General features: G+C 32.6%; 1 long non-coding RNA gene across 1 annotated transcript; it reads right to left on the reverse strand.

The window, feature by feature from the left end:
* Positions 1-391: 391 nt before the first annotated feature.
* LOC145736042 (uncharacterized) lies at positions 392-849 on the reverse strand. The gene is made up of 2 exons (XR_014179826.1): positions 665-849; positions 392-615 (listed from the first exon to the last, which is right to left on the reverse strand). It is a non-coding gene; the product is annotated as an uncharacterized LOC145736042 (long non-coding RNA).
* Between the last annotated feature and the right edge of the window lie 9,848 nt (positions 850-10,697).

Raw genomic sequence — 10,697 nt, forward strand, 5'->3', positions numbered from 1 at the left:
GTCTCGGGATATAACCTATGACTATGACATTTTGCACCTGATCTATCACAGTCAAAGCACGACTTAGTTTAGTTTAGCCATAAAACAATAAATAACAAATTAAGACAGCCGACCCACAAATTGATTGGTCAAAAACAGTACTTATCTTAATTCAATCAAACTTATAACGTAAGAGAACAAAAAGCACAAAGTTTTTAACTATTCCAGCAACTGATAAAGTGATTCTAAACTTTAAGTTATTTTGTACTGAATTTAAAGTAATGGAACCGCGCCAAAGTACGATTAAATCGAATGGTTCCCAGTTTCAGAGAGTCAGAAAGAGCGACAAGAATCACGTTAAGTGGCAGACTAATTTCCAGAAAACGCCGGCTTAATTAACATTAATACCATCCCGTTTGGTTGTTTTATTGTTAATTTGGCTAATTACAATGTAGTACCGTACGGGTCAAGTACCCCGAACCGCTGCCGACTAAATGGCTTGTCAAGGAGAAGACGTGCGGCCACGCCCATGGTAAGACGCCGCAGAGCTGTGGAACCACGTGCCTCCAACCTATTATTTGGTGCCCTGATGGTGGTAGGTACCCTTTACTGCGGTAAAGCAAACAGGAACGGGATCTGCATACGAGATTAGAAAACATACACCCCAAAAAAAAATCATTATTACCTATATTTGACAAAATGGGATTTTTTGGGCCCAGCCTCTCTACGAAATTGCTTATTAGTTTAGATTGGAATTTTTCGGGTCTACCATGCAATTTTCTTTCATTTAGTTGCCAAAAAAAAATATAGAAAACTGTGTTTTTTAGTTAAATTTGAAATCCCTAAATTTCAAAAAGTTCTATTTTTGGTTTAGCCACAAAGCAATTAACAATAGTTGTTCAAAATGACATAATAAGTCTGTTTGCAGAGACAATCCCTGACTGGTTTCCAACTCAGAAACTCAGTAAATGTCAAGTTTCATTGGTTGAATGCTCACGTGACTATGACTTGTGGCCAATGGATGTCTTAATTATTTAAACAAATTGTAATTTACATTTATAAACTGACAATTGCCAAAATAACTGTCATAAACCTCAGAACGTCTTTTTTTGGTAAGAAAACTGTAATTTTTGTTACTATTAAGCTACTTGTTAATTCTAGTTAAATTTTGACATTAGTGACAGATATCACGTGGTTTTTGGAGGATAATTTAGCTAGACAGTCACGTGACTAATCTCAAAATAACTGTCATAAATTTCAGAAACACGTTTTGTATCGAATACTACAAGAAAACTTTTCTAAAGCCTGATTTTTGCAACTTTTGAGCACAGTTTGACAGTCAGCGACCAAATTGCTTGTGAAACCCACTTGGAGTGAGAAGATGACATTTTGAAAATTTTCATTAAATTTTCTATCCAACAACCTGAAAAATCACTATAAAATTTAGTACACTCAGGGAGAAAAGCTGTGTTAAAGTTTGAACAGACAGAAACAAAGTTTGAAAGTACAGTCAGAGACAAAATGACCTGTAAAACCTACGTAGAGTGAGAAAATTACTATTTTTAGCATATTTTTGGAATCCTCATTAAATTTCCTATCCAGTGACCTGAGAAACCCTACAAAATTTGGTACAGTTAGGGAGAAATGCAATGTCAAAATTTGAACTGACAGAAACACAGTTTGAAAAGACAGTCCGAGATAAAATTGCCTGTAAAACCTACTTAGAGTGAGAGAATGACTGTTTTAAGCATATTTTTCGAATCCTCATTAAATTTCCTATCCAATAACCTGAAAAAAGTTACAAAATTTGGTACAGTCAGGGAGAAAAGCAGTGTCAAAGTTTGAACTAACAGAAACACAGTTTGAAAGGACAGTCAGAGACAAAATTGACTGTAAAACCTACTTAGAGTGACAGAATGACTGTTTTAAGCATATTTTTGGAATCCTTATTAAATTTACTATCCAGTAACCTGAGAAACCGTACAAAATTTGGTACAGTCAGGGATAAAAGCAGTGTCAAAGTTTGAACTTACAGAAACTCAGTTTGAAAGGACAGTCAGAGACAAAATTGCCTGCAAAGCCTACTTAGAGTGAGAGAATGACTGTTTTAGGCATATTTTTGGAATCCTCATTAAATTTACTATCCAGTAACCTGAGAAATCCTACAAAATTTGGTATAGTCAGGGACAAAAGCAGTGTCAAAGTTTGAAAGGACAGTCAAAGACAAAATTGCCTGTAAAGCCTACTTAGAGTGAGAAAATTACTGTTTTAAGCATATTTTTGGAATCCTCATTAAATTTTCTATCCAATAATCTGAGAAACGCGACAAAATTTGGTACAGTCAGGGAGAAAAGCAGTGTCAAAGTTTGAACTGACAGAAACACAGTTTGAAAGGACAGTCAGAGACAAAATTTACTGTAACACCTACTTAGAATGAGAAAATTACTATTTTTAGCATATTTTTGAAATTCTCATTAAATTTCCTATCCAATAACTTGAGAAACCATAAAAAATTTGGTACAGTCAGGGAGAAAAGCAGTGTCAAAATTTGAACTGAGAGAAACACAGTTTGAAAGGACAGTCAGAGACAAAATTGCCTGTAAAACCTACTTAGAGTGAGAGAATGACTGTTTTAAGCATATTTTTCGAATCCTCATTAAATTTCCTATCCAATAACCTGAAAAAAGTTACAAAATTTGGTACAGTCAGGGAGAAAAGCAGTGTCAAAGTTTGAACTGACAGAAACACAGTTTGAAAGGACAGTCAGAGACAAAATTGCCTGTAAAGCCTACTTAGAGTGAGAGAATGACTGTTTTAGGCATATTTTTGGAATCCTCATTAAATTTCCTATCCAGTAACCTGAGAAATCTTACAAAATTTGGTATAGTCAGGGTCAAAAGCAGTGTCAAAGTTTGAACTGACAGAAACACAGTTTGAAAGGACAGTCAAAGACAAAATTGCCTGTAAATCCTACTTAGAGTGAGAAAATTAGTGTTTTAAGCATATTTTTGGAATCCTCATTAAATTTCCTATCCAGTAACCTGAGAAACCCTAAAAAATTTGGTAGAGTCAGGGAGAAAAGCAGTGTCAAAATTTGAACTGACAGAAACACAGTTTGAAAGGACAGTCAGAGACAAAATTGCCTGTAAAGCCTACTTAGAGTGAGAGAATGACTGTTTTAGGCATATTTTTGGAATCCTCATTAAATTTCCTATCCAGTAACCTGAGAAATCTTACAAAATTTGGTATAGTCAGGGTCAAAAGCAGTGTCAAAGTTTGAACTGACAGAAACACAGTTTGAAAGGACAGTCAAAGACAAAATTGCCTGTAAATCCTACTTAGAGTGAGAAAATTAGTGTTTTAAGCATATTTTTGGAATCCTCATTAAATTTCCTATCCAATAACCTGAAAAAACACTACAAGATTTGGTACAGTCAGCGAGAAAAGCAGTGAAAGTTTGAACAGACAGAAACACAGTTTGAAAGGACAGTCAAAGACAAAATTGACTGTAACACCTACTTAGAATGAGAAAATTACTATTTTTAGCATATTTTTGGAATCCTCATTAAATTTCCTATCCAATAACATGAGAAACCGTAAAAAATTTGGTACAGTCAGGGAGAAAAGCAGTGTCAAAGTTTGAACTGATAGAAACACAGTTTGAAAGGACAGTCCGAGACAAAATTGCCTGTAAAGCCTACTTTATCCAGTAACCGGAAGAACCCTACAAAATTTGGTACAGTCAGGGAGAAAAGCAGTGTCAAAATTTGAACTGACAAAAAACACAGTATTTGTAATTTACCAGTAATTACCTGGTAAAATACTGTTTAGCTTTAACAAATAAAACTATTAATATACATCAAACCAGTTTTAAAAACGAAAACCACTGTTTGGGTGGTGTGCGACATTAAATCCTGGTGATGACACACGTTTATTTATTTTTATGGTTTTACTTGTTGTTTTAAAATATAAATATGATGAAAACTAATGTTTTGGTGAAAAAAGATTTTATCAGATAATTAAAGACGATACAGTCGTCGGGGATTTTTATTATTATTTGATGTGAAGTCCTGCACTGGGTCAGGACCACATATCGTTTCAAAATTGGGTGGCTTCTTAGGTAGTCAAATCATAGACATTTAAATGTCTTTGTGTCTTAATGTTTTCATGTAGTACAGAGTAACTTATATTATTTGTTAACAAACGTGTTTATTGTTTTCCAACTTGTAACCAAACAACTAAACATATTCTTCCGACATAATACGTCGTCGTATATGCACTTTATGGGGTATTAATTTAAAAAATTGATCTCGCCGAAAGAGTTACCTTGTCAATTATTAACAGGCGGTTAACCGAAAGGTATTTATAAAGGCGGCACATCATGTCGTGTTGCCCACTCATTATTTTAATTTAATTTATAGGAAATCAGAACTTAATTTAATAGTCTCGCTTAAATTCATAAACGTAATCAGTACATCTTTTAAAGACTGTTTATTCGATTTTATAGCTGAGTTGCACGCTAATTCACTCCGATATAAAATGCATATAGTGCCATATCGATTTCGTTGATGATGTAACAAATTTTAAAGGGGCAATTAGGGAATTCTTTGGTTTGGAACACCCTGAAGTTTTAACCCTAATTTCCAAAAGTATTCTGATCTTAAAAATGTAAAAAATGTTGCTTTCAGCCACTGTCGAAGGGGATTCTATAACATGCAACTCTCAAATTTCTTAAAAAATCAGATTGATGCTTATCTGGCTACCGAAATATATTACCGACCCCCGAAAAAGGTAGCCGAACGATCGAATGTCAATTTTTGTCTCTCTCAATATATAAAAACCAGTTCGCATGTTAAAAATCTGTTAACTGACTCTCAGGAGACTTTTTTCAATCTCCTGTACTTGTTCGTAATTGTAATAAAAATCCATAAGCCTTAATGGCTATTGTATCTGATGGGTACTTACATCATATAGCACGCCTGTAACCGTTTAAGTGGTTTCCGAAATTGCTCCGTTCCCATACCGTTACCTCATTTTTTCCTGGACTAATTTTCAGTTTTTTATGGCAATTTGCCATTTAAAAAACGACTTTTAATCATTTTTCAGACCGCTTGCGTAATAATTTGTTTTACAGGGTAGCAAATTGAAAGGGGAAGCACCTGCATTAATGATATAATCTCGCTAAAAGTCAATGTACAAGTTTATTACGTCTGCCATAAACCACAAACATAACAGCATTTCAGGATGTGGCGGTAGTTTTTTCACTACAAACTCCAATTTAATTTATTTATGGAATCAAAGGTAATTTCGTGCACGTGTTCCTTTCTAGTTAGGGGTGTTACACACCACCGCAGCATATTTTTTTCGGTACAAAACAACCGGATATACGACCAACCCTGGACACACTTCAATCCGGGAACGGTCGAGATACGTCATTCTCACCGGTAGTTAACCGTGTCGATAGGAAATTAAGGAAACAGGCCTAATTTGACACGAGTCGGAATTTTTTCCATATCCGCCTAGTCAGACACAGTTTTTTTTTTCGTTATAATCAAAAAACAAACCCACAATTTCTAGAAATTCAGTACGCTGATCACAAACATGTACTTTGAATTGTGCTAGTCAGTTTCCTGGCAATAAGCGTAATAGTACTGAAACTTACATTTGTTGATACAGTGAGTCAGTGTTTATATTTTGTATTAATGACTCTTAGATTACGTAGTTTGGCGCCACTGTATGGGAGTGGATAAAGTACAATTACATCATTAATGAGTGTGTCATCTCTTAATTACAGAAAAAAATTTGAAAGTGCATTATTGGATAAAAAAATCAACTTTCAATTGGGTGAAACATTGTTTGCTACGGAATAAACTATAATGATATATTTATAAAGGTATCTAAAATTGAATAATCCATATAAAATAAAAAATGAAATAATTTTTTATAATATTATATACCTAGACATAATGGTTTTGAAGATATTTGACCTGATGTTTCTATCCTTTTTTGTAATTATTAGCCAAAATCAATTTTATGAAATAAATCACCTATATTTTCAAGAATTCTCAGATAGACAATTCTAGACAATTGTTTCTTCAGAGACATAATAAATAAACATAAAAAAATACCTTTTTGATAAAGTTTTATATTTGAAATTTCAAATTCCAATTCTCCATCTCAAAAATAGAAAACATAAAAATTCTTTTTTTTTTTTTTAATTTTTAAATTCCATAAAATTATCTACTACTACTATTTAAGTTATTTTTCAAATTTCAAATGTCAAAACATGAATAATGCCTTGTTGTTGAAATTTTCACGTCAATTCTCCAACTTAAAACCAGAAAATATAAAAATCGTCTGTTTAGTCAAATTATTCAGTAAATTTTCCTATCAAAAATGATTTGGTGAAATTATCAACTTTTCAAGTTTCAAATGTCAAGACATATGGTAAATGCACTGTTGTTCAAATTTTCAAGTCAATTCTCCAGCTTGAAACTAGAAAATGTAAAAATTCTTTGTTTGGTTATGGTTGGTTATCAAGTCAATTTTCAGATCTGAAATTTTTCAACTTTTCAGGTTTTATATGTTTTTAAGTGAATTTTCCAGCTTGAAACAAGGAACTGTGAGAATTCTCTGTAAATAATTCAAATTGCAGAAATTTAGTTGAAAAATAGTCAAAACAGTCACGTGATCCTAAATAATGCAATTTTGCACTTGAACATTTTCTCCATGATCAATGTCAAAGTTCAAATTGCAGAAATTTAGTTGAAAAAATAGTCAAATCAGTCACGTGATCCTAAATAATGCAGTTTTGAGCTTGAAAAAATAGTCAAAACAGTGACGTGATCCTAAATAATGTAATTTTGAACTTGAACATTTTCTCCATGAGCAAATTTAAACTGTAGAAGTTCAAATTGCAGAAATTTAGTTGAAAAAATAGTCAAAACAGTCACGTGATTCTAAATAATGCAATTTTGAACTTGAACATTTTCTCCATGATCAAATTTAAATTGTCAAAGTTCAAATTGCAGAAATTTCGTTGAAAAAATAGTCAAAACAGTCACGTGATTCTAAATAATGCAATTTTGAACTTGAACATTTTCTCCATGATCAAATTTAAACTGTCAAAGTTCAAATTGCAGAAATTTAGTTGAAAAAATAGTCAAAACAGTCACGTGATTCTAAATAATGCAATTTTGAACTTGAACATTTTCTCCATGATCAAATTTAAATTGTCAAAGTTCAAATTGCAGAAATTTAGTTGAAAAAATAGTCAAAACAGTCACGTGATTCTAAATAATGCAATTTTGAACTTGAACATTTTCTCCATGATCAAATTTAAACTGTCAAAGTTCAAATTGCAGAAATTTAGTTGAAAAAATAGTCAAAACAGTCACGTGATTCTAAATAATGCAATTTTGAACTTGAACATTTTCTCCATGATCAAATTTAAATTGTCAAAGTTCAAATTGCAGAAATTTAGTTGAAAAAAATAGTCAAATCAGTCACGTGATCCTAAATAATGCAGTTTTGAGCTTGAACATTTTCTCGATGATCAAATTTTTGACTTTCAAAGTTCAAAGTGCAAAAATTTAGTTGAAAAATAGTCAAAATAGTCACGTGATTCTAAATAATGCAGTTTTGAACTTGAAAATTTTCTCCATGATCAAATTTAAACTGTCTAAGTTCAAAGTGCAGAAATTTAGTTGAAAAATAGTCAAAACAGTCACGTGATCCTAAATAATGTAATTTTGAACTTGAACATTTTCTCCATGAGCAAATTTAAACTGTAGAAGTTCAAAAGTGCAGAAATTTTGTTTAAAAAATAGTTAAAACCGTCACGTGATCCTAGTTAGTACTGTTTTGAATTTTAAAGCTTTCTGGAATTTAACTTAAATCTTTCAAAGTTCAAATTGAAAAGAAAACAGTCACGTGATCCTAAATAATGCAGTTTTGAACTTGAACATTTTCTCCATGATCAAATTTAAACTGTCAAAGTTCAAATTGCAGTAATTTAGTTGAAAAAATAGTCAAATCAGTCACGTGATCCTAAATAATGCAGTTTTGAGCTTGAACATTTTCTCGATGATCAAATTTTTGACTTTCAAAGTTCAAAGTGCAAAAATTTAGTTGAAAAATAGTCAAAATAGTCACGTGATTCTAAATAATGTAATTTTGAACTTGAACATTTTCTCCATGAGCAAATTTAAACTGTAGAAGTTCAAAAGTGCAGAAATTTAGTTGAAAAATAGTCAAAACAGTCACGTGATCCTAAATAATATAATTTTGAACTTGAACATTTTCTCCATGAGCAAATTTAAACTGTAGAAGTTCAAAAGTGCAGAAATTTTGTTTAAAAAATAGTTAAAACCGTCACGTGATCCTAGTTAGTACTGTTTTGAATTTTAAAGCTTTCTGGAATTTAACTTAAATCTTTCAAAGTTCAAATTGAAAAGAAAACAGTCACGTGATCCTAAATAATGCAGTTTTGAACTTGAACATTTTCTCGATGATCAAATTTAAACTGTCAAAGTTCAAAGTGCAAAAATTTAGTTGAAAAATAGTCAAAATAGTCACGTGATTCTAAATAATGCAATTTTGAACTTGAACATTTTCTCCATGATCAAATTTAAACTGTCAAAGTTCAAAGTGCAGAAATTTAGTTGAAAAAATAGTCAAAACAGTCACGTGATCCTAAATAATGCAGTTTTGAACTTGAACATTTTCTCGATGATCAAATTTAAACTGTCAAAGTTCAAATTGCAGAAATTTACTTGAAAATAGTCAAAACAGTCACGTGGTCCTAAATAATGCAGTTTTGAACTTGAAAATTTTCTCGATGATCAAGTTTAAACTGTCAAAGTTCAAATTGCAGAAATTTACTTGAAAATAGTCAAAACAGTCACGTGATTCTAAATAATGCAATTTTGAACTTGAACATTTTCTTGATGATCAAATTTCACTGTCAAAGTTCAAATTGCAGCAATCTAGTTAAAAAAATAGTCAAAACCGTCACGTGACCCTAGTTAATACCGTTTTGAATTTTAAAGCTTTCTGGGACGCAAGAAAAAAAAACAGTCACGTGATCCTAAATAATGCAGTTTTGAAAAAGACAATAACCAGTAGGTACATTTGTGTATTTACATTTCACTTCAAACAACATGCAAAATTGTCATTTGTGTGGTACAGTGTACAGGGTGTTCAATTTTATTAGGTTACGACTTAAACGTTGTCCATGTTGCACTACTTTTTTGACTTTTTAAGTAAAAAACAGATTTTTTTTAGTTAGAACCAGTCGTATTAAACATGGCACCACAGCATTAAAAATCCCGGTTTCAATCAAGAAAAAAACCGTTCATTCGCCTGTATACAGGGTCAGGGTAGTTTTACTAGTTGCATCGTAGGGGTGCGTGTCCGAGGGGGGTGAGTCGGCAGCTGCTGACACCTGGAGGACCCCCCCTTCTGACCTTCAGCACGGCTCGAGCCATTTATAGAGCTGGGCTCTAAAAGTGATTTGAGTAGTCGATAGTGGCAAAACATCACTAGCATGTTGTAGTGCAGTAGGGAGGAGCAGCGGTATCGAGCTGGTGCGTGACAAAGGATTTAAACCGACTACAGTTACTCGTTTAATTAAATAGCAAAAATGAAATTTAAAAAATCCCGCTCAATTTTAACGGGCAGGAACAGAATTTTAAGTAATTAAAGACTACCGCCGAGTTGTTCGTTTAAATAATAAACGCGCACTAGAAGAATCCGGAGCATAAAATTAGCGCTTATCTTGTAGCGGCGGTATAAACAATTTTATGGGGTATTAAATATTATTAATTATTTCTACAGGATAGTTGCGTGCCGCATAAATATTTTATGCTAAAAAACCAGTCATTATATGGATTACCTGTAAAGAGAAACTTTTGCATTTTACAAGCGGTTGTAATTAATGTACAGAAGCCATAATGATCCATTCTCTACAAAACTGTTGCTCCAACACAAGTAACAACCGAAATAATTTAAAAACCTCTAATCCTAGTAACAGATTGGTTTAAGCTAGTCACCATAAACAAATTTACGCATCCGAGTGGTGGGTTTTGGTTATTCTTTAACAAACGTTGACAGTTTCAGATTCAAAATTGAGGAATCACCCAACAGAAGAATAATATCCGGTGTTGGAGAATCGTGAGATACATTTTGCCGACAAAAGTTTTAGCTAAATGATTCAATAATTCTCGTAAAAAAGTCCTAACGTTTGAAATTCATTCGAAGATTGCAATGCATTTTTCATAGTAATTTGAATTTCTGGAATATCCTCTAAAACAAAAAATTGCCTAGCAAGCCCCTAACAATACGTATAGAAATAGAAGGGCACACGACGATCAGCATGGGGTTGAAAAAAATAATGAAGTTATTAAAAGGGTCCGTGAATCGTCGATTCACCTTCATATAACTAAAAGGAAATTGGCATTGTTAGTTCATTTTTATTTACGGACAGCTTTGATGGGTGAATTAAAATTCGCTATTAATGGCTAGAATAATAGAACCTTTTTTTGAGTTAAAAAATTAATCATTTAAAAAATGCGGACTTAGTGTGCTTTATCAGATTTGCTGACTTTGATTTTTTTTTAGTTGTTGAGTGGCCAATGACAGGTCAGAAAACCGAATTCCAAGCATCAATAAAACAGGACGAAACATGATGTTTTCAGTGCAGCTCGTCAACCGGGTTT

This window comes from Ips typographus, linkage group LG11 (genome assembly GCF_016097725.1).
Source record: "Ips typographus isolate SLU linkage group LG11, UJ_Ityp_2.0, whole genome shotgun sequence".
Lineage (NCBI taxonomy): Eukaryota > Metazoa > Arthropoda > Insecta > Coleoptera > Curculionidae > Ips > Ips typographus.